This window comes from Coregonus lavaretus (assembly GCF_964263955.1).
Source record: "Coregonus lavaretus genome assembly, chromosome: 24".
Taxonomy (NCBI): domain Eukaryota; kingdom Metazoa; phylum Chordata; class Actinopteri; order Salmoniformes; family Salmonidae; genus Coregonus; species Coregonus lavaretus.
In genome coordinates this window covers 30,063,912-30,088,993 of record NC_140011.1, presented here as the reverse complement: position 1 = coordinate 30,088,993, position 25,082 = coordinate 30,063,912, and the positions used below count along the sequence as shown (strand labels likewise).

Here is a 25,082-nt window from a genome sequence, read left to right as displayed (position 1 = left end):
CTTATGTGGGTTTATGCCCTGTGCTTCAGAGTAATTTTTAATTGCAACGAATGGCCTTGATTTCTGTCTTCGTTATGCTGTTTATAGTTTGTGTGGGCGGGTGTGTATATGCTTTGTGTGCGATATCAAGATAGGAGCAATACAAGGGTATTGTAAGATCATACTGTGACATTGCAAATGTTAGATACCTGTAGACACTGACGCAAGTTTATGTGAACAAGATTGTTTGTAGCTGTGATTGAGATGTGACAGATATTATTAATTCTGTGGATAGCAGCACCTCATCACACACACTCAAGGAGGAATGACGGAGGAGGAGAAGAGTAATAATTAACCCATTACCTGTGTGTGTGTTTACTCTGTGGGTGAGGTAGTTTTGTGGAAAAAGTACCTTTTTGGTTTACTGACCTGAGTCAGAATTAGTTTCCTTGTTGAAATAAACCATAATATTGTGAGAGGTCATGGACTGGGCTTGCAGTCAACATACTATACTATAGCGATGTTCATTAACATACATTTAATGCTATTATTATTATTATACTGAACAAAAATATAAATGTAAAATGCAACCATTTCAAAGATTTTAATGAGCTACAGTTCATATAAGGAAATCAGTCAATTTAAATAAATTAGGCCCTGATCTATGGATTTCACATGACTGGGCAGGGGCGCAGCCATGAGTGGGCCTGTGAGGGTATAGGCCCACCCACTGGGGAGCCAGGCCCAGCCAATCAGAATTAGTTTCCCCCACAAAAGGGCTTTATTATAGACAGAAATACTCCTGTTTCATCGGCTGGTCTCAGACGATCCCGCAGGTAAAGAAGCCGATGTGGATGTCCTGGGCTGGCGTGGTTGCACGTGGTCTGCGGTTGTGAGTCCAGTTGGACATACTGCCATTAAATTCTCTGGCAAACGTTCTAGTGGACATTCCAGCAGTCAGCATGCCAATTGTACGCTCCCTCAAAACTTGAGACATCTGTGGTATTGTGTTGTGTGACAAAATTGCACATTTTAGAGTGGCCTTTTATTGTCCCCAGCACAAGGTGCACTTGTGTAATGATCATGCTGTTTAATCAGCTTCTTGATAAACCACACCTGTCAGGTGGATGGATTATCTTGGCAAAGGAAAAATACTCACTAACAGGGATGAAAACACATTTTTGCACAAAATTTGAGCTAAATTATTTTTTTGTATGTATGGAACATTCCTGGGATCTTTTATTTCAGCTCATGAAACATGGGACAAACACTTTACATGTTGCATTTATATTTTTGCTCAGTATATTATTATTACTACTACTATAATCTCCTATTAAACATATCCTATTAAAGCCAATAAATCCTTCATAATTGTTGTGTTCTATCAGAAACCCACAATTGCTTTCCCTGTATGCTCTTTCTCCCAGGAGTCCTCAATTCACCCGCTGCCACAGCACTTTCACAGTTGACTAATCTACCTAGTCACCTACTTTCAGAGTTGTATCAATCAGCCCTTTCCATTAGGACTAGGGTTAGTGTAATTCTGATAATGGAGTGATATGCTTCCTAAAATGTTTTTTTTTTACAGGAATATGTTTCTTTCCTCCAGTATTTCCTGTTCAGTTGATCATTAATGACCCTTTGTTTGCCATTAAACACATTCTTTGATTTCTGACACATTTGAGAACAATTCAAACATGTATTAATATGTTTGCAATGCACAGACGCATTGGCACGCAAGCTGGCACACACCTTTTCATGGTCTCAAACACACGTACACACCTATACCTACCTTTGGGGTCAGTGGTACAGAAGCAGCAGTAAAGGAGAGAGTCTTCATCGACACACCTGTCCTCTGGTCACCTCTGCAGCTCAGAGCAGACAGAATGACACATGATTATGCTGGGTTCTCCTTAGTTAGGGATGTGTCTAACAATGGCCCTCAACAACCCGGGAGATATATCCGTCATTGTGATCTACTTTTTGGTTGTCCTGGCAGTCAGAGTATGGGTGAGTTGCTTAGTCTTTCCATTGACCAGTCTGCAAACTCGTAAACAAATCTGTCTCTATGAATATTTAACCCCTCAGTAATGATAAAGAGATGAATGGCATGGTTTTAGTCAAATCTGAAGAAAAGTTGGTTTTCTCTATTCTGAATACGTTAAAGTCTAAGAAACCTTATTAAAAACAACTGGAAGCATCTGGATAGTGTTTCCATGTGTTTCCTTCTGAATGATAATATGACAAAGTCCTTAGATTTACAAAAGTAAAATATGTATTATGATATTCTACACTTTCGTTACAAAGTCATTAGATTTTATTTTATAACGATCCACATTAGCCGACGCCAATGGCAACACGAAAAAGACAAAGACAAAATACTTTACAATTTACATAGATTGCTGAAACTATCGGCCATAATAAAGCGTAGTGTGCTGTGATAAACTCTATCCAATGGCTTCAATACAGTGGTAGCTGCATTCACATAGACAATATCGCTATAGTTGTTTCGTATACTCCCCCTCTGGCCTCTAGGTCACCAGGTTGCTCTTTATTACGCACACCTGTCACCATTGTTATGCGCACCAGCGCCTTATCAGACACCTGGACTCCATCACCTTCCTGATTACCTCCCCTATATACAACTGCGGAAAAAATTAAGAGACCACTGCAAAATTATCAGTTTCTCTGGTTTTACTATTTATAGGTACAGTGAGGGAAAAAAGTATTTGATCCCCTGCTGATTTTGTACATTTTCCCACTGACAAAGACATGATCGGTCTATAATTTTAATGGTAGGTTTATTTGAACAGTGAGAGACAGAATAACAACAAAAAAATCCAGAAAAATGCATGTAAATTTTTTTATAAATTGCATTTTAATGAGGGAAATAAGTATTTGACCCCTCTGCAAAACATGACTTAGTACTTGGTGGCAAAACCCTTGTTGGCAATCACAGAGGTCAGACGTTTCTTGTAGTTGGCCACCAGGTTTGCACACATCTCAGGAGGGATTTTGTCCCACTCCTCTTTGCAGATCTTCTCCAAGTCATTAAGGTTTCAAGGCTGACGTTTGGCAACTCGAACCTTCAGCTCCCTCCACAGATTTTCTATGGGATTAAGGTCTGGAGACTGGCTAGGCCACTCCAGGACCTTAATGTGCTTCTTCTTGAGCCACTCCTTTGTTGCCTTGGCCGTGTGTTTTGGGTCATTGTCATGCTGGAATACCCATCCACAACCCATTTTCAATGCCCTGGCTGAGGGAAGGAGGTTCTCACTCAAGATTTGACGGTACATGGCCCCATCCATCGTCCCTTTGATGCGGTGAAGTTGTCCTGTCCCCTTAGCAGAAACCCCCCAAGAGCGTCTGCTAAATGACTAAAATGTAAATGTATAATGTTTCCACCTCCATGTTTGATGGTGGGGATGGTGTTCTTGGGGTCATAGGCAGCATTCCTCCTCCTCCAAACACGGCGAGTTGAGTTGATGGCAAAGAGCTCAGTTCTCCTCTGAATCATTCAGATGTTCATTGGCAAACTTCAGACGGGCCTGTATATGTGCTTTCTTGAGCAGGGGGACCTTGCGGGCGCTGCAGGATTTCAGTCCTTCACAGCGTAGTGTGTTACCAATTGTTTTCTTGGTGACTATGGTCCCAGCTGCCTTGAGATCATTGACAAGATGCTCCCGTATAGTTCTGGGCTGATTCCTCACCGTTCTCATGATCATTGCAACTCCACGAGGTGAGATCTTGCATGGAGCCCCAGGCAGAGGGAGATTGACAGTTCTTTTGTGTTTCTGTTGTCACCTTCTCACCAAGCTGCTTGGCGATGTTCTTGTAGCCCATTCCAGCCTTGTGTAGGTCTACAATCTTGTCCCTGACACCCTTGGAGAGCTCTTTGGTCTTGGCCATGGTGGAGAGTTTGGAATCTGATTGATTGATTGCTTCTGTGGACAGGTGTCTTTTATACAGGTAACAAACTGAGATTAGGAGCACTCCCTTTAAGAGTGTGCTCCGAATCTCAGCTCGTTACCTGTATAAAAGACACCTGGGAGCCAGAAATCTTTCTGATTGAGAGGGGGTCTAATACTTATTTCCCTCATTAAAATGCAAATCAATTTATAACATTTTTGACATGCGTTTTTCTGGATTTTTTTGTTGTTATTCTGTCTCTCACTGTTCAAATAAATCTACCATTAAAATTATAGACTGATCATGGCTTTGTCAGTGGGCAAACGTACAAAATCAGCAGGGGATCAAATACTTTTTTCCCTCACTGTATGTGTTTGGGTAAAAATAACATTTTTGTTTTATTCTATAAACTACTGACAACATTTCTCCCAAATTCCAAATATAAATATTGTCATTTAGAGCATTTATTTGCAGAAAATGACAACTGGTCAAAATAACAAAAAATATGCAGTGTTGTCAGACCTCGAATAATGAAAAGAAAATAAGTTCATGTTCATTTTTAAACAACACAATAGTAATGTTTTAATTTAGGAAGAGTTCAGAAATCAATATTTGGTGGAATAACCCTGATTTTCAATCACAGCTTTCATGCGTCTTGGCATGCTCTCCACCAGTCTTTCACATTGATGTTGGGTGACTTTATGCCACTCCTGGCGCAAAAATTCAAGCAGCTCTGCTTTGTTTGATGGCTTGTGACCATCCATCTTCCTCTTGATCACATTCCAGAAGTTTTCAATGGGGTTCAGGTCTGGAGATTGGGCTGGCCATGACAGGGTCTTGATCTGGTGGTCCTCCATCCACACCTTGATTGACCTGGCTGTGTGTCATGGCGCATAGTTCTGCTGGAAAAACCAATGCTCAGAGTTGGGGAACACTGTCGAAAGGAAGCAAGTTGTCTTCCAGGACAACCTTGTACGTGGCTTGATTCATGCATCCTTCACAAAGACAAATCTGCCCGATTCCAGCCTTGCTGAAGCACCCCCAGATCATCACCGATCCTCCACCAAATTTCACAGTGGGTGCGAGACATTGTGGCTTGTAGGCCTCTCCAGGTCTCCGTCTAACCATTAGACAACCAGGTGTTGGGCAAAGCTGAAAATTGGACTCATCAGAGAAGATGACCTTACTCCAGTCCTCTATGGTCCAATCCTAATGGTCTTTTGGCAAACCTCAGCCTGGCTCTTTTTTTGCTTCTCATTGATGAAGGGCTTTTTTCTAGATTTGCACGACTTCAGCCCTGCCCCTAGGAGCCTGTTTCGAACTCGCTGTGCACTTCACCCCAACTGCCATTTGCCATTCTTTTTGTAGGTCACTTGATGTCATCCTACGGTAGTTGAGTGACATTCTAATGAGTTGGCGGTCATCCCGGTCAGTAGAGAGTCATTTTCGCCCTCTGCCCGTCTGTAGCTTTGTTGTCCCCAATGTCTGCTGCTTGACCTTGTTCTTATGAACCGCCGTCTTTGAAATTTTAAGGATGGAAACCACCTGACGCTCACTGTATCCCTCTTCCAGTAAAGCCAGAATTCAACCCTTCTTTTCCTCACTCAAAATTTTCCTTTTCAACTCTTTTGGCATGGTCAATAGTTATTGTTTGATTAATATTACTTTTGAGGTACTATTAGCACTGTTTTTGCCATCCAGCTGGTCCTATTGCAAGAGGATAGTGATGACATTTTACATTTAAGTCATTTAGCAGACGCTCTTATCCAGAGCGACTTACAGTTAGTGAGTGCATACATTTTCATACTGGCCCCCCGTGGGAAACGAACCCACAACCCTGGCGTTGCAAGCGCCATGCTCTACCAACTGAGCTACAGGGGAGTACAGCAGTGGTTTTTATACTTTTCCTTGTTAAATAAGATTTGGTTAATGTGATTACCTAATCAGTACCTAATTCAGTAGAATGAGGTGTGCCTGTGTTGGAATTCAACAGACACTGGAATGGAATGGCTGTCATACATGTAGAGATGCTGATTTAAGAAACATTTGCAGTGGTCTCTTAATTTTTTCCACAGCTGTACAGTGGGGGAAAAAAGTATTTAGTCAGCCACCAATTGTGCAAGTTCTCCCACTTAAAAAGATGAGAGAGGCCTGTAATTTTCATCATAGGTACACGTCAACTATGACAGACAAAATGAGAAAAAAAAATCCAGAAAATCACATTGTAGGATTTTTAATGAATTTATTTGCAAATTATGGTGGAAAATAAGTATTTGGTCAATAACAAAAGTTTCTCAATACTTTGTTATATACTCTTTGTTGGCAATGACACAGGTCAAACGTTTTCTGTAAGTCTTCACAAGGTTTTCACACACTGTTGCTGGTATTTTGGCCCATTCCTCCATGCAGATCTCCTCTAGAGCAGTGATGTTTTGGGGCTGTCGCTGGGCAACACGGACTTTCAACTCCCTCCAAAGATTTTCTATGGGGTTGAGATCTGGAGACTGGCTAGGCCACTCCAGGACCTTGAAATGCTTCTTACGAAGCCACTCCTTCGTTGCCCGGGCGGTGTGTTTGGGATCATTGTCATGCTGAAAGACCCAGCTACGTTTCATCTTCAATGCCCTTGCTGATGGAAGGAGGTTTTCACTCAAAATCTCACGATACATGGCCCCATTCATTCTTTCCTTTACACGGATCAGTCGTCCTGGTCCCTTTGCAGAAAAACAGCCTCAAAGCATGATGTTTCCACCCCCATGCTACACAGTAGGTATGGTGTTCTTTGTATGCAACTCAGCATTCTTTGTCCTCCAAACACGACGAGTTGAGTTTTTACCAAAAAGTTCTATTTTGGTTTCATCTGACCATATGACATTCTCCCAATCCTCTTCTGGATCATCCAAATGCACTCTAGCAAACCTCAGACGGGCCTGGACATGTACTGGCTTAAGCAGGGGGACACGTCTGGCACTGCAGGATTTGAGTCCCTGGCGGCGTAGTGTGTTACTGATGGTAGGCTTTGTTACTTTGGTCCCAGCTCTCTGCAGGTCATTCACTAGGTCCCCCCGTGTGGTTCTGGGATTTTTGCTCACCGTTCTTGTGATCATTTTGACCCCACGGGGTGAGATCTTGCGTGGAGCCCCAGATCGAGGGAGATTATCAGTGGTCTTGTATGTCTTCCATTTCCTAATAATTGCTCCCACAGTTGATTTCTTCAAACCAAGCTGCTTACCTATTGCAGATTCAGTCTTCCCAGCCTGGTGCAGGTCTACAATTTTGTTTCTGGTGTCCTTTGACTGCTCTTTGGTCTTGGCCATAGTGGAGTTTGGAGTGTGACTGTTTGAGGTTGTGGACAGGTGTCTTTTATACTGATAACAAGTTCAAACAGGTGCCATTAATACAGGTAACGAGTGGAGGACAGAGGAGCCTCTTAAAGAAGAAGTTACAGGTCTGTGAGAGCCAGAAATCTTGCTTGTTTGTAGGTGACCAAATACTTATTTTCCACCATAATTTGCAAATACATTCATAAAAAATCCTACAATGTGATTTTCTGGATTTTTTTTCTCAATTTGTCTGTCATAGTTGACGTGTACCTATGATGAAAATTACAGGCCTCTCTCATCTTTTTAAGTGGGAGAACTTGCACAATTGGTGGCTGACTAAATACTTTTTCCCCCACTGTACATTAATAATACATACACACAACATTCATGGTTGTCAGATGGCCTCCAAAAAAATGTATTACCCATAGGTTCATGGCTGGACTGGTGCAGTATACTTGTTTCTGCAGATATTGGTCCAATTGGGCTATTGTGCCAGGAACATTATGCCAACGTTCTCCTCAAGTGTAAGCAAGGAAGGGCATGTCTTTGTCAAGTATGAATGTCAAGAAGCCTATACTCTTAGAAAACAAGGAACTATCTAGAACCTGAAACGGTTCTTCAGCTGTCCCCATAGGAGAACCCTTTCAACAGAGGGTTCTACATGGAACCAAAAAGGGTTCTCCTATAGGGACAGCCGAAGAACCCTTTAGGAACCTTTTTTTATAAGAGTAACAAGTGCACTGACCTTTCAGTGAAGTACCTTGATTGTTTCAATTTATGCCCTCCTGAAAAATGTATAATAGTAACAAAGATTTAAATCACCAAGAATGTTAGAATGTAATTGCTGAGCAATACTGTTGCATTTGTCATATTGTTTCAGCTATGTGTGGAGAGTATATGTGCACACACAGTACCAGTCAAACGTTTGGACACACCTACTCATTCAAGGGTTTTTCTTTATTTTTACTATTTTCTACATTGTAGAATAATAGTGAAGACATCAAACTATTAAATAACATATATGGAATGATGTAGTAACCAAAAAAGTGTTAAACAAATCTAAATATATTTTTGCCTTGATGACAGCTTTGCACACTCTTGGCATTCTCTCAACCAGCTTCACCTGGAATGCTTTTCCAACAGTCTTGAAGGAGTTCCCACATATACTGATCACTTGTTGGCTGCTTTTCCTTCACTCGGCGGTCCAACTCATCCCAAACCATCTCAATTGGGTTGAGGTCGGGTGATTGTGGAGGCCAGGTCATCTGATGCAGCACTCCATCATTCTCCTTGTTGGTCAAATAGTCCTTACACAGCCTGGAGGTGTGTTGGGTCATTGTCCTGTTGAAAAACAAATGATAGTCCCACTAAGCGCAAACCAGATGGGATGGCGTATCGCTGCAGAATGCTGTGGTAGCCATGCTGGTTAAGTATGCCTTGAATTCTAAATAAATCACAGACAGTGTCACCAGCAAAGAACCCCCACACCATCACATCTCCTCCTCCATGCTTTACGGTGGGAACCACACATGCAGAGATCATCCGTTCACCTACTCTGCGTCTCACAAAGACACGGCAGTTGGAACCAAAAATCTCAAATTTGGACTCATCAGACCAAAGGATAGATTTCCACTGTTCTAATGTCCATTGCTCGTGTTTCTTCTTATTGGTGTCCTTTAGTAGTGTTTCTTTGCAGCAATCGACCATGATGACCTGATTTCACGCAGTCTCCTCTGAACCATTGCTGTACTAACTACGAGGGCTACCAAACGATTAACACATTTAATTGAGTTAATCTCAGAATTTGCTCAAATTGAGCTGTAATTTAATATTTCTTTTATACAAAAAACATTACAAGAATATTGACATCTTAAACTTGTCCAAAGTAACAGTTATCAAAATCAGGTAAATTGATAAAGCACACTTTCTTTAACTTCAATAGCAACTTGTTTTCACATGGCGTTGTTTTTAGCTGTAGGCCTATATATTATGTCTTTTTGATGTTTTCAGTGTATTTGGAACACTTTCAGACAATGCGATTAATTAAAATGCCCAGAAACTTGTTCACTAAAATGACAAAAAGTTAAGACTCGAGTTATTTGATTAACTCTGACAGCCCTACTAACTTCATATAGTGCTGATTGATGATAGACTCACACACAATGTTTACACGACTAACAGAGTCCAATTAAACATACACAAATGTATTCATTATATAAACTCCTGATCGTATTTATTTGGACAGTGAAGGTAAAACTTTTAATTTGGCTCTATACACCAGCATTTTGGATTTGAGATATTATTTTCAAATATTTTATATGAGGCCACAGTACATTTTATTTTAGGGTATTTTCATACATATCTGTTTTAGCGTTTAGAAATTAAAGCACTTGTACAGTGCCTAAAGAAAGTATTCACACCCCTTGACTTATTCCATATTTTGTTGTGTTACAGCCTGAATTCAAAATGGATTAAATATATTTTTTTCCTCTCACCCATCTACACACAATACCCCATAATGACAAAGTGAAAACATGTTTTAGGACACTTAATGAAGATGAAATACAGAAATATCTGATTTACATAAGTATTCACACTCCTGAGTCAATACTTTGTAGAAACAATATTGGCAGCGATTACAGCTGTGAGTCTTTCTGGGTAAGTCTCTAAGAGCTTTCAACACCTAGATTGTGCAACATTTGCACATTATTCTTTTCAAAATCCTTCAAGCTCTGTCAAATTAGTTGTTGATCATTGCTAGACAACCATTTTCAGCTGTTGCCATAGATTGTCAAGTAGATTTAAGTTAAAATTGTAACTCGGCCACTTAGGAAAATGTATTGTCTTCTTGGTAAGCAACTCCAGTGTAGATTTGGCCTTGTGTTTTAGGTTATTGTCCTGCTGAAAGGTGAATTAATCTTCCAGTGTCTGGTGGAAAGCAGACTGAACAAGGTTTTCCTTTAGGATTTTGCCTGTAATTCCGTTTCTTTTTTATCCTGAAAAACACCCCAGTCCTTAACAATTACACGCATACCCATAACATGATGCAGCCACCACTATGCTTGAAAATGTAGAGACTGGTACTCAGTAATGGGTCATATTGGATTTTCCCCAAACATAACACTTTGTATTCAGGACAAAAAGTAAATTGCTTTGCCACATTTTTTGCAGTATTACTTTAGTGCCTTGTTGCAAACAGGATGCGTGTTTTGGAATATTTGTATTTTGTACCGGCTTCCTTCTTTTCACTCTGTCAATTAGTTTAGTGTTGTGGAGTAACTACAATGTTGTTGATCCATCCTCAGTTTTCTCCTATCACAGCCATTAAACTCTGTAACTGTTTTAAAGTCACCGTTGGCCTCATGGTGAAATCCCTGAGCTGTTTCATTCATCTCCGGCAACTGAGTTAGGAAGGATGCCTGTATCTTTGTAGTGACTGGGTGTATTGATACACGATCCAAAGTGTAATGAATAACTTCACCATGCTCAAAGGGATATTCAATATCTGCTTTATTTTTTTTACCCGTCTACCAATAGCTGCCCTTTTTTGTGAGGCATTGGAAAACCTCCCTGGTCTCTGTGGTTGAATCTGTGTTTGTAATTCACTGCTCAACTGAGGGACCTTACAGATAATTGTATGTGTGAGGTACAGAGATGAGGTAGTCATTCCAAAATCATGTTAAACACTATTATTGCACACAGAGTGATTCTATGCAACTTATTATGTGATTTGTTAAGCAATTGTTTTACTCCTGAACTTATTTAGGCTTGCCATAACAAAGGGGTTGAATACTTATTGACTGAAGACATTTCAGCTTTTCGTTTTTTATTAATCAGTAAACATTTCTAAAAACATAATTCCACTTTGACACATATGGGGTATTGTGTGTAGGCCATTGACAAAACATCTACATTTAATCCATTTTAAATTCAGGCTGTAGCGCAACAAAATGTGGAAGAAGTCAAGGGGTGTGAATACTTTCTGAAGGCACTGTGTCTAGTCCCCCCATTTGAAGGTGTCATAAGTATTTCATCACATTCACTTATAGTGTGTTAAAGTAGTCAAAAGTTTAGTATTTGGTCCCATATTCAGCAGATATCAAATATCATACCACCCCCCCCCCCCCCTACAAGTGATGTAGTCCTTGCGTGCTAGGAAAATGGGACCAAATACTAAATGTTTGACTACTTTATTACACTAAATCGTCCAAATACGTATGACACCTTCAAATGGGGGGACGAGATACAAAAAGGGGACAGCTTTCATTTCTAAACGGTAAAACAGATGTGTATGAAAATAAAATAAAATAAAAAGTTATATTCTGTACTGTCCCCTCATATGAAACATTTGATCTCATATCCAAAATGCTGGAGTATAGAGCCAAATTAAACGTTTTAGCTTCATTGTCCAAATAAATATAGAGGGGGGTGTACCTCTCCAGTTATAGATAACTGAAAGAGGTGCTAACTACTGTATTCATGTAACCACAAGGTTATTGATCCCTGGCACATGGATATGGTATCTCAAAACAAATCAATGATCCCGTCTCCCTTTGCAGGCTATGGTGAGCACAAACCGAGCCACTGTAAGTGGATTCTTCCTGGCAGGAAAAAGCATGGTGTGGTGGCCTGTGAGTATAAGTAATTTCTCAGGACAGTTTATTACATTTACATTTCAGTAGATGCTCTTATCCAGAGCGACTTACAGTTAGTGAGTGCATACATACATATATATTTTCTTTTCATACTGGTCCCCCGTGGGAATCGAAGCCACAACCCTGGCGTTGCAAACGCCATGCTCTACCAACTGAGCTACACGGGACTGTATCTCAATAATACATTATGACATTCAAATGCATCCATCGTTCTCTACTTTGCTGACCACTGTTTGTGACACTGGCCCATATTTGGAAAGACACACCCTTTTCTCCTGAACTATCCCAATACTTGCCTGTATTGGAAATGTCCAGCTCATACTTAAATCAGACAAATTATGTTATAAGGTGTTTATGTTTTATCTTGTTGCATTGGAGGTCCACAAATACTATACCTTTCATTTTAGACTGATCAGTTCCCAATCATGCAATAATGACTAGTGTTTATTTTACCATAACACGTAGTGCCTAACTTAATTGCAAATGTTCCTTCCAGTGGCGGCTGGTGAAAAATATTCTCGGTGGGGCTGTGCCATACTTTTTTTTTCCTGTAACCATCGCGATATATTTTAACACAAACTGCAGGACAGCAGTGCTCAGTGAAACATTCAGTAATTATTTAATGCCAATATTAAAAAGTTGAGGCATTCTTACACAAAAACATATTACACAAACCCAAGCCTTTCATTTGCATTTAAAGTGAACTTTTCACCATTGGTAGTAAACAGGCAACGCAACAGGCATGCTGTCAGAACAGAGTGGAAAGTGGACAATAACATGAAATTATTATAAAGTTTATAGGAAATCTTACACTGTATAAAAGGATGTATAATATAGAAATGGATATCAAGTGGATGAACTCAAACCTTTGACTGGAAGAATAGCATACAGTATTTTATGATCATACTAAATGTGACTAATTGTTAATGTGCTCCAGAACTGCAACAATTAATTGATACAAAACAACATATATACAGTAATATTAGCAAAGACACTATTAAGACTTTCTAGAGTACCATATATAACTGGATTTTTTATGCTAAGGTCAACTATATACAAAGAAACATGCGGCCAGAGCTGCTCTGTGTGTGTGTGTCTGTCATCTTATTTGTACAGGAATTTTGCCCGTCTGTCCTTCTGAGTGGCAAACCTCTCAATGACCCTTTGATTAAAGTCAGGAATGTCCCTGACAAGTTTCTTCTCCATGGAGAGCATGGCCAGAGCGTTCAGGCGATCCTGTGTCATGCTGTTTCTCAGGAAGGTCTTGATCCTTTTCAGTGTAGAGAAGCACCTTTCTGACTCAGCAGTTGTCATGGGTGTGGTGATGAGGATCTTGAGGAGGCTGGCAGTCTCTGTGAAAGTGCTCTGAAGGTTGTTCTCCATGAAGAACTGGTACAGGGGCACTGCACCACTACAAGCCTTGAACTCACTGTTCTCATAGATGAGGGACAGTTCGGTTTTGAGCTTGGCCTTGTTCAACATGGGGTACGCCTCCACGGTTGTTTCAAGCGCTGTATCGGGGAACTTCACACTGTGTTGTGGGAACAACTCTCCGTGCAATAGTGTTGCGCTGATGAGGTGCTGGGTGAAGGAGAACCTCTCTTTGGCATGACTCAGGATGGTATCACATACCTGTAAAAGATACATCATCAGCTTTAATTTGCAATTAAGCTATTTTGATGCAAGTGATCCTGACTGACACATGCCTATGTCCAACTCAAGTATATGATTACCAAGGTGCTGATTGTTCAGGGTTTTGGCTACATACTACCAGGCCTGAAAAAAGTTATAGGGGGAAACACTGACAATTACATCACAACTTACCTCTATAGCCAACCTCTGTTGTTCTCCTGGTCCCAGCATCCTCCGTCGCTTGATGGGCTGTTGCTGCTCGTCAGATGCGCTGTCCCCACACAAAGAGGGAATTGAGGCCCTGGGTCCAAAAAATAAAGTTTAATTTGATAACTTGCAATCAGACTTCTTAACTCACTGTAATTCCCCCTCAACACACAACCAGTGACTTTTATATATATATATATATATATATATATATATATATATATGTATATAGACAGACAGACAGACAGACAGACAGATAGTGTGTATATACACACAAACTATGTCTAGTAACTGCTTTTAACCTGTGATGTACATAATTAACTGATGTTATTACGTTTTAAAGCCTTTTTCTATTACATTTGTGAGAGGGATGCAACATCATTTTGTTCTGCTGTGCACTTAGCAATAAAGTTAATCTTCAATAACAACTAGGCCTCTTCTAGAAATTGACCTGGTGGACACCTGAATAATTATTACAAACTGTGTAGTACTTTCCTGCATTATTATCAACGTCTGATTGTGTCTTCTCTTTCCTTTTAAAATACTAAAACAAATATAATTGTGACGGCTCTATGATAATCACTCACTTTGATGACCAGACACATTTAGGCTTTTAAACTGTTGTAAGTGAACTATTCATCTTTCTAACAACATCTTTATCAGCCAATAGTAAATATAGTTATTTACCTGATTGTTAGCATGCTGTCTGTGAACCTCTGGACAAGTGCTTTAATGAAGACAGGGTCGATGTTCCTCTTCTGCAGCTGGCTGAAAAGCATGTCCACATTTGGCATGATCTTGTGGAACAGTGCCAGGAAAAAACAGAAAGCCTCGTCTTCGAGCATCCTCACAAAGCCCCCCGCCTCTCTGACAGTCGGGGCATCAAAGTTCCCAGAGTCTCTGATGGTCTGGAAACACGTTAGGAGGTCATCCCTGTACTCGTACACAGTGTTTACAGCGCGACTGTGGAAGTTCCACCGTGTTGTAGAGGCTCTGGGGAGTCTATGCGCAACCACTTCGTCAAGCACGGTGGTTCGCTTGGGAGACCTGGAGAAGAAAGCAGAAAATCCTGCAAGGTCGGAAAAGAAAGTGCCGATCCTGGGGATGCGTGAAGTAGCCTGCTGCATGATGAGGTTCAGCTGATGTGCATAGCAGTGGACGTAGTGCGCATTTTCGTACACATCCACTATTTTACGCTGCACTCCGCCGGTGGCTCCCCTCATCACACTTGCTCCGTCGTAAGCCTGGGCAATAAGTTTGGCCTTTTGTCCATGTGAGAGTATGGTGCTGAGCCTCTCCAGCAGCGCTGTAGCGATGGTGTCGGCGGTTGCGTTCTCGATCAAAATGAACTCGGAAAAAACGCTCTTGGACGTTACTTTTAGCATCGATGTAGCGTATCACAAGCACCAACTGGCAGTGGGTGGAAACGTCAGTCGTCTCTTTAGCTTGAATGGCGATAAAATCAGCACTCTTTACTTCCTCCAGGATGTAATCCTTAAGCACTGACAGCATACAGTCCAACAGCTCGTTCTGTATCGTCTTTGACGTGCCCTTAAAAACGGTAGCTGTCTTCAGGTGCTCCTCCAGCACACTGTCGAGGGAGGCAACAAAATCCACTAAGCCCCGGAAAATGCCGGGGTTGTCCGAGGAGTCAGTCTCCTCGTGCCCACGCAAGGCCAACTCAAAAGCCCCACAGAACTTCACACAATCGATAATTTTGGATAGAATGTGCCTGTTTTTATCCACCTCCTCATTGTGTTTCCTCACCGCAATCCTGTGGCCGTCATCCAGCTGCGTAGCAATGTTCACCCTTCCTAATACAGCTAGCTTTACAGAGTTGTCCATGTGTGCCCTGGTGTTCTCATGTTTCTTTACCTTCTCTGACAGGTGCTTCATATCCCTCACTCCGGTACCTGTCCATGCTGAATCTGACCCCGTCGTTTTAAAAAGCAAGCACGGAAAGCAAAATAAAGCATTAGCATCAGTGCACCCAGCTAGCCAAGCCTTCCTGGTGTACCAGCTACGGGAGAAGCCGCGCATATACTGCTTCCCTTTCTCGCTAGCCTGCTGTCTGATTGAGAGGTCAGGTTGATCTGGGCCCAGCTCTTTCACCCGAACTTTCTCTGACAAAGTTCTCCTCTCAAACGGATCTTGGAGGAGAGATTTCACCGAGTTAGGGTTGGGTCTTGGAGGAGTAACGTTTGCGCTCGCCATTGTCGTCTAGTAAAAATGGCGCCACTGGAGCCCGGTCCTTATTTTATCAGGGGCGAGCTTGGGGCGATAAAATAATCGCCCTCCTTGGATTCGATTTAAGATCGCTGATTGGCTACATTTTATGTCATACATTCATATCTTAAATTAGCAATTGGCTTAACTGCTACGTAGACCCGCCTCCTCGGGGCACTTTCTGTATCGCCCAGAGCTGACGAGGCGTTTGACAGGCAGAGGAAAGGTTGCGAATATGATTTTCTATCATATCTTACACATATTACTGTGTGCATTCCATATTTCAAACACACAAATATTGACATACTGATGTTTTTATTATTATTATTATTATTTTTATTTATTTTTTATTTTATTTTTTTAAATAATTTTATTTAAGGGGGCGGCGCCCTAGCGCCCTCTATCGGCCAGCCGCCACTGGTTCCTTCTATGGAACTATGGACCATGGACTTGGCAACCCTTTCCCCATTATCCTACATGGCATGCCCTTTGCTGTTGTAAATGTTCCTTTATGAATTAAGTGCTCCTCAATGACCGTCCATATCCAAATACTGTGAAATAATATAACTATTTTATGTAAAAATTGATAATGAACATTCCTCTGTCCTTCCTCTGTCCTTCCTCTGTCCCCTTTTCAGATTGGGGCATCTCTCTTTGCCAGCAACATTGGCAGTGGGCATTTTGTGGGCATTGCAGGGACTGCGGCTGCAGCTGGAATTGCCATTGGCGGATTCGAATGGAATGTGAGTAGCAACGTCTAAAGTAAATACCATGATAATCTTATGCAAACATCATCGTAAACTCTGACACCTGATATTATCCCTCATCACATCTCCATCTCTATTGCACTTTATTTGTATAAAAGGTGATAAACAAATAAAGTATATTATATGTGTATTATCTATACATTCTGGGGCTAATAAGCCTGTAGGTTATTGTGTAATTGTGACTATATGATCGATACTAGAGCACAGCAGTGGATGAAAGCAATAACACTTCAAGTAAAAAGGTGAATCTGTCATTTGATGAATCTGAGCCCTTAGGATGTGTGTTTTTCAGGCCCTTGTGGTGGAGATCATTCTTGGATGGCTCTTTGTGCCCATTTACATCAAAGCGGGGGTGAGGACAACCTTTTGTGTTATTAGAGTTTAATTACCATTTTACCAAGCTATTTCTTACATTTCTGTAGCATAAAATCAAGTGCTATTCTCCAGTGTAATCGCGTCTACTGGGTGTAATTTAGGTGGTGACCAGGCCAGAGTACTTGAAGAAGAGGTTCGGAGGGCAGCGCATCCGCATCTATCTCTCAGTGCTCTCACTCTTCCTCTATGTCTTCACTAATATCTCAGTAAGTTCCTCATATCTCTGTTCATTGTATATCACTGATGTTCAGTCCATAAAAACGACTAGGCATGTACAATAACCCCATTTAGCCCATATAAACCCTTCCTTTGTCCCATATTCTCTCTCTCTCTCTCTCTCTCTCTCTCTCTCTCTCTCTCTCTCTCTCTCTCTCTCTCTCTCTCTCTCTCTCTCTCTCTCTCTCTCTCTCTCTCTCTCTCTCTCCCTCCCTCTCTCCCCTCCCCCGCCATCTTTATTAACCAGGCTCTGGGGCTGAATATCTACCTTGCTGGGGTTCTCCTGCTAAGTATCACTGCTCTATACACTGTCACAGGTATACTTTTGTATACTACTTTAAATGGGGAGGACGGGCTCATAGTAGCTGGAGCAGTCCTCCCCTCACCAGCCTCCTCTGTCACTTATACACTATATAACTAATTCACTGAGAGGAGCCCTAGATCAACTGTGTCCCTGTAAACCAATATGGAGCTCTTATCTGTAATGCTAACTGCACCATGGCGTCCTATATGGCTGTATTTGAGTCTTCATAACAAGCTATGTCTGACGACACATATGCCCTCCTCCAATGCTGTTTATCTCCTGTGCATCATGGGTATTTAGCCATACTCCCTGATATAACTTTTTTGTTCTCCACTGTAATGATGCATTAATGCCTGGACTTTAGTTAACTGACAGGCCATCCCAGACTGTCTCTGTATACGCAGGGTTTCCCAAACTCAGTCCTGCGTTTTGTTTTTTGCCCTAGCACTACACAGCTGATTCAAATAACAAACTTGTCATCAAGCTTTTATTATTTGAATCAGCTGTGTAGTGCTAGGGCAAAAACCAAAACATGCACTGAGGGGGGGCCCCAGGACCAAGTTTGGGAAACCCTGCTGTATAGGATTGGGTTTAGTGCAGGTTTTGTAAATCTCATACACACGGGAGGTGTGTTAACTGATGAAAATAGAGTGACTCACAAAATCAAATACTGTGATGCGCACGTGATACATCAATCGTTTCGAGGTAGAGTCAACAGCAAAGGGTGTGTGTATTATTATTCATTGTTAGATATTAAGGGCCTCATTTTCAGTCTGCAAGGCAGCCCTCGCAAATGTATCTACATGTAGGCCACCGTGTCTACTCTGTTATCATATAAATATTAATGTACAGCACTACTGAGTGAGATTTATTACATTTTAGTCATTTAGCAGACACTCTTATCCTGAGCAATTAGGGTTAAGTGCCTTGCTCAAGGGCCCATCGACTGATTTTTCACCTAGTCAGTTCGGGGAATCGGTTACTGGCCCAACGCTCTTAACTGCTAGGCTACCTGCCGCCCATTGATTCTATATGATAGATAAACATAAAACGAGCAACTGAACCATTAAAAGGCTATCCCTTTTGACCAGGGGCAATCATTACAGTAAAAAATAAAATATCACATTTACAGTGTAAATGAGTACTACAGGGATTTTCCACAGTTTAGTCATTGACTGGACAACCCTGTATGAGTAATGATTGGTATTGTATTGTGCTGTATCTCACCAAGTGTACTATACCTCAGGTGGACTGGCTGCAGTGATCTACACAGACACTTTGCAGACCATCATCATGGTTGTGGGATCTTTCATCCTCATGGGTTATGGTAATGTCTCTTTATGCATCTATGTCCCTCATACTGCCCGGTCCCTCTTTTCCAGTTCCCATAACGCTATATCTCTTCCTCCGGATAATTATCCAGCCTTTCTCATTCCTCTTTCTACTGCTAGTTCATCTGTGATCACAGTTTCCAACCCTCTCCTGTCTGTCTCCTCAGCCTTCAATGAGGTGGGAGGTTATGAGAACTTCCAGGAGCGCTACATAACGGCCATGCCTACTCAGACTGTGGTCAACATCAGTGAGAGCTGCTACACCCCTCGGCCTGACTCCTTCCACATCTTCAGGGATGCGGTGACAGGGGACCTGCCCTGGCCAGGCCTGGTGTTTGGTCTCAGTGTCCAGGCCACCTGGTATTGGTACACTGATCAGGTAGCCTACTGCTCTGTAGGAAATTAACAAGTCTAACACCCTCTCTCCCTCCTTCATTCACAGGACAGGCACATGCACGCACTCGCGTCATGTATACACTTGTATACATGCACTCTATCTAACCCCCCATCTCCCTCCACACACTAATTTGTGCATCATTAACATGGCCACGCTTTCCAAACAGCTTGCAGCTTGTCTTAGCTTAAGTGACTACCTTATGAAGAGAGGAACACTTTTAGTTAGACCCAAATGCGTTCCCACAGACTAAGATAAGATTAAAAGCCAGTAACACAGAGGTGACTGTGAACAAAGAACAGGATGTTGCTTCACACATGGTAAATACGGGAGTTGAAACAGCCTATTACATCAGCAGAACTCAAAGCTTCTCTTTTTTTATTTTAATTTTTTTGAATATTAAAACATACATTCTACCTGCAGTGAAGCCGCTCAACATTTACATCACATTCAGTCATCCAACAGACTCCCATCCAGAGCGACCCATAGAAGCAACCAGGGTCAACTCTCTGCCCAAGTGAAAACGGGGACCCGAACCTGCGACATATCGCCAGGCCACCAACCCTCCAAGATCCCCCCACCCCTCAATAATAAAGTACCTCTCCCAACCCTCTTTTTAGGGGTTGATACATTTTTCAAAAGTCGAAATTACAAACTTCTGAAGCCTTTTTAAACCTCAAATACACTACAAATATATAATTTTTCTGCATTGCAGGAAAGTTCTTCTGTAACAGGGTGATCAAATTAAGATCCTACATCTGTAGTAACAATGACAGTCCTGGCACCACTACCAACACGATTACTACTGCTACAAATAGTGTACTATTGTACTAAATACAGTACTAGTCCTTATACCAGGACAACAGTTGTTGTCTACTACAACCAACCATCACATTTGTTCAGCTCTTTATTACTTCTATTTTATATTTTCCACACCTATCCTAATCCACCTTCCATTCCATCCTGTTCTCCTTCTCATTCCCCCCTCCCTGCGCTCTCTTCCTGTCCTCAGCCTCTCACCTGCAGGTCTGCGAGGCCTGATGTTGTCGGTGATGATGGCGTCTCTGATGAGCTCCCTGACCTCCATCTTCAACAGTGGCAGTACCCTGTTCACCATGGACATCTACACCAAGATACGCAGCTCCGCCTCCGAGAAGTAACTCATGATCGCTGGGAGGTACAGTAACACACATCTCTGCGTGCTCAAGTCCTTTGGAGTTAAATTGCTTTAATGTACACTACCAGTGTAGGGCGGCACACAATTGGCCCAGCGTCGTCTGGGTTTGGGCGGTGTAGGCCGTCATTGTAAATAAGAATTTGTTCTTAACTGACTTGCCTAGTTAAATAAAGGTTAAATAAAATAAAAAATTGAAATTAAAATTGAAATGCATTCCAGGTGACTACCTCATGAAGCTGGTTGAGAGAATGCCAAGAGTGTGCAAAGCTGTCATCAAGGCAAAGGGTGGCTATTTGAAGAATCTCAAATATAAAATATATTTTGATTTGTTTAACACTTTTTTGGTTACTACATCATTCCATATGTGTTATTTCATAGTTTTGATGTCTTCGCTATTATTCTACAATGTAAAAAGTAGTAAAAATAAAGAAAAACCCTTGAATTAGTTGGTGTGTCCAAACTTTTGACTGGTACTGTGTATATGTGACTATGCTAGTGTTTGTGTATGTTTGTATTTTAGATAAATGGGTAAGATTGATATTGATGTATTATCCTTGTCTGTGAAGGGTATTTATCCTGGTTCTAATCAGGGTAAGTATAGCGTGGATCCCTGTGGTCCAGTCTGCTCAGAGCGGCCAGCTCTTTGACTACATCCAGTCCATCACCAGCTACCTGACCCCGCCCATCGCAGCCACCTTCATGCTCGCCATTTTCTGTAAGCGTGTCAACGAGCCAGTGAGTCTCCATCTAAACCAAACTGACTGTGATATAAACTAGTTTACTTTAGCTACTTGTTGTTTGAACTGGTTAATTTAAGCTGTGGTTTTATGCAGTGTAGTTTATCTGTACTCTGCCGGTTTAGCTCAAAGGTCCCTGGTTACCACGTTCACCATTTACTGTCTTGTTCCTGTAAACTTTTTTTTGTGTAACAGGAAGTGAACCATGAGAAAGCGTTGAGTTACAGACTTCTCTTCACTCTCCTCTCCCCCCTTCAGGGTGTGTTCTATGGGCTTATGATAGGCTTGGCTATTGGCCTATCCAGGATGATCGCTGAGTTTGCCTATGGGACGGGCAGCTGTGTGGCTCCTACTAACTGTCCTAAGATCATCTGTGGGGTCCACTACCTCTACTTCTCCATCATTCTGTTCTGCATCTCCTGCCTGGTGATACTCACCATCTCCCTCATGACCAAACCCATCGATGACAAACATGTAAGTTACAACTGCCCCCGATACCCAAATGTATTTTGTTATTCTTCCATCCGTGAATGCTAATTATATAAAAACTCATTCACTCTGCTATCTGTAAATTAACTTCTCCCCATTTGTTTGTCCCATGCCTCTCCCTCCCTCCATCTCCAGCTGTACTGGTTGTGCTGGAAGCTGAGGAACCACACAGAGGAGAGGTTGGATCTGGAGATAGATGATTGGACAGAAAACCAAGAATCAGACTATATGGATATTGACGGTAAGAGAGGTCTCTCTCCATCTGCTATTCCGTGACATACATACAAACAAATGTTTTTAATACATCTACACACGCGCACACACACTGTGTCCTCATTCCTGTGTTTGTGTGTCTGTGCAGAGCCCACAGAGGAGCCAGGCTGTTGTAAGAAGGCATTGTTGAGCTTCTGTGGTTTGGAGAAGTCGAATGCTCCCATGCAGAGTGCTGAGGAGCAGGCTGAGCTGCAGAGGCAACTCACAGACACCTCAGAGAAACCCCTGTGGAGGAACGTGGTCAACCAATGGCATTATCCTCCTGTGTGTCTGTGTCTTCTTCCACGGCTTCTACGGTTAAACATCTCCTCATCCTGGACCTCCACTGCCCTGGAGTCTGGACTGTCTAACCATAAACTTGAGTAGTCTCCTCTTTCAACCCTGAAATCCCCCCCAGACTCACAGGCCCACGATGCACTGTACATGGCTACCTCTCTTACACGCCCTCCATCTATCCATCATCTGTACAGGTCCCTCTTAACATCTGAACTCTGTTTTATCCACAACCCCGTAACGTGGTCAATGCTACGAACGCCTTGGCTTCAAGATACCCTTCTCCATACCTGTATGACTGTCCCAGACACTATCTGGGAGTCACAACACTCCTTCGTTTGGTGTTCTTTGGTTTATGGACTTTAACATTTTGTGCATGTAAGATGAATGTGTAATGATGATGATAATAAGGATGATGATGATGCTGATGAAGGATCTGAATAGGACTCAGTGTCCAATGGTATCCAATGTTCACTTTGAACTTTCTGCCCTTCATGAAGTTACTATAGTTTGGTATATTGCAAACACTAGGTGGGGCTGCAGTATGAATAAACTTTAGATTTGAATGAGTGTCATTACCAAGATAACACTGTACTGCCAGTGGATTTAATGGCATTGACACATAAAATGTCATGCAATTAGAGGACAAATACCATATACATGAGCATGCATGACATGTACTAACTTTGATATCTAATTAATAATGTATTCCATCTTAGTTAGAAAAAAGTTTAACACTAACCTATTTTTTCGGAGCGGGAGGGACTCACAAACTCACACATTCCATCTCCTACCTGGAATCGAGCCTTGTTTTCGTGACATCAAAGTCATATTTCCTCTTTCCTCTAGCTGTCATTTTGTTTTGCTATGTGTTAATGAATGGTATCTCAAAGATGGAAGGAGCAGTGAATTTTCTCATGATACTGGGGTAATTGTCCACTTAATATACACACACACACATCCAAGCCATGCCCCCCTGCTTGTCACAACACTAAGTGCACCTGGAGGACCGACAATGTAAAATATCACGGCCATGGTTGGTTTACACTCTGTTAGTGTAAGTATACCTGTTGCAAGAAGTATACCCTAACCCTAGAATGGTATCGTTTCAGCAAACCATGACACCCACCATGTCAGATTGTTCTGAAATGGTTTATTTAGTTAGAAACAGATAAGATAAGCATTCCTGCAACATTATTTTGTTGAAAGACAATTTGAACTCTGTGAAATTAGGTTTATTGATTACACAAATATTTGCCATTTCAATTTATAGAATTCATATAATATTCAATAAATATAGTACTCCCCCATCCAATTTGGACCAAACCTCTTCCTAACAATGATTAGGATGTGAGGAATAAAAAAAAAAATTGTCAAAAGCCACCCAAGGACCCCCCAAACCCCACACCAAGCCCACCCCAATGGCCAGTATACAGTATCAGTTCTCTGTCTGACAAGTAGTATGAAGCTGCGGCCTGGAGTATTGTTTCTTCATACTATGTAATGTATTCCCAGTGAATCTGGTGATGGTTGTTTTCCCCTGTTCAGAGAAATTAGGGCTAGATTTTCTCAGATCCAAGCTAACCGGCATCCACATAGCGTATTAGGAGGTGCACTGCATTACAGCTGTCAAATCCACAAGAGGCTCCTTGCGATTCCAAAATAGCCCCATAACCTCTAAAAGTCTAAGCCTAAGTCATATCATAATGTCTAGTTTGATGTACTGTTTTATTTATGATGTAGGCTATTGTTTTACTATGATGTATTGGTCATATTCTTGTTTGGACCCCAGGAAGAGTAGCTGCTGCCTTGTCAGTAGCTAATGGAAATTCTAATAAATACTAAATACTAAACTTTACCCAGTACCAGGACATTTTAACCGAAAACCTGGTTGCCTTTGCTAGGAGGCTGAAACTTGGCCGCAAGACCCCAAGCACACATCAAAATCCACAAAGAAATTGTTAATTGGCCACAACTTCAACATTTTGTAATGGCCATCTCAGTCTCCGGACATGAACCCAATTGACAATCTGTGGTTTAAATTGAAGAGGGCAGTCCATAAGTGCAGACAAATATTTTATTAATTTTTTTTTGTCATTTAGCAGACGCTCTTATCCAGAGCGACTTACAGTTAGTGAGTGCATACATTATTTTATGTTTCATACTGGCCCCCCGTGGGAATCGAACCCACAACGCTGGCGTTGCAAACACCATGCTCTACCAACTGAGCTTCATCCCTGCCGGCCATTCCCTCCCCTACCCTCGACCATTGTGCACCGCCCCATGGGTCTTCCGGTCGCGGCCGGCTACGACAGAGCCTGGATTCGAACCAGGATCTCTAGTGGCACAGCTAGCACTGCGTGCTCGGGAGGTCAATCAATATCAAGGATCTGGAAAGATTCTGTATGGAGGAATGGTCTAACATCCCTCCCAATGTGTTCTCCAATCTTATAAAACATTTGAGAAAAAGGCTCAGTGCCGTTATCCTCGAAGGGGAGGGTGCCGGAGAATTAAAAACAGGGGTGCCAATAATTTTGACTTGTTAAACTAAACGTTTATCTTTAAGCAATTGTATTAGCATAAAATAATATAATAATAATACAAAATGAGCAGACAATATAGCTCAGTATTTGTATTATTTATTTTATATAGTATTTTTTGCTCCACTTTATCAAGGTTGCCAATCATTTTGGTTGTGACTCTACATCATACATTGTTCTCTCTATTTCTCTACAGCTTATAGTGTGTCATAACTCTTTCGTTTTTTTCCACATACCTATTTCATCATAATAACAAAATGATGGTATCTTAGTGT

General features: G+C 41.6%; 1 pseudogene across 1 annotated transcript; it reads left to right on the top strand.

The window, feature by feature from the left end:
* Positions 1-1,865: 1,865 nt before the first annotated feature.
* On the top strand, positions 1,866-22,295 carry LOC311099820 (sodium/glucose cotransporter 1-like; annotated as a pseudogene). Its single transcript has 14 exons — positions 1,866-1,989; positions 11,771-11,842; positions 16,570-16,674; positions 16,991-17,050; positions 17,175-17,279; positions 17,501-17,606; positions 18,840-18,920; positions 19,092-19,303; positions 19,367-19,394; positions 20,222-20,495; positions 21,062-21,230; positions 21,491-21,706; positions 21,857-21,962; positions 22,083-22,295. The product of its transcript is annotated as a sodium/glucose cotransporter 1-like (transcript).
* The last annotated feature ends 2,787 nt before the right edge of the window (positions 22,296-25,082 follow it).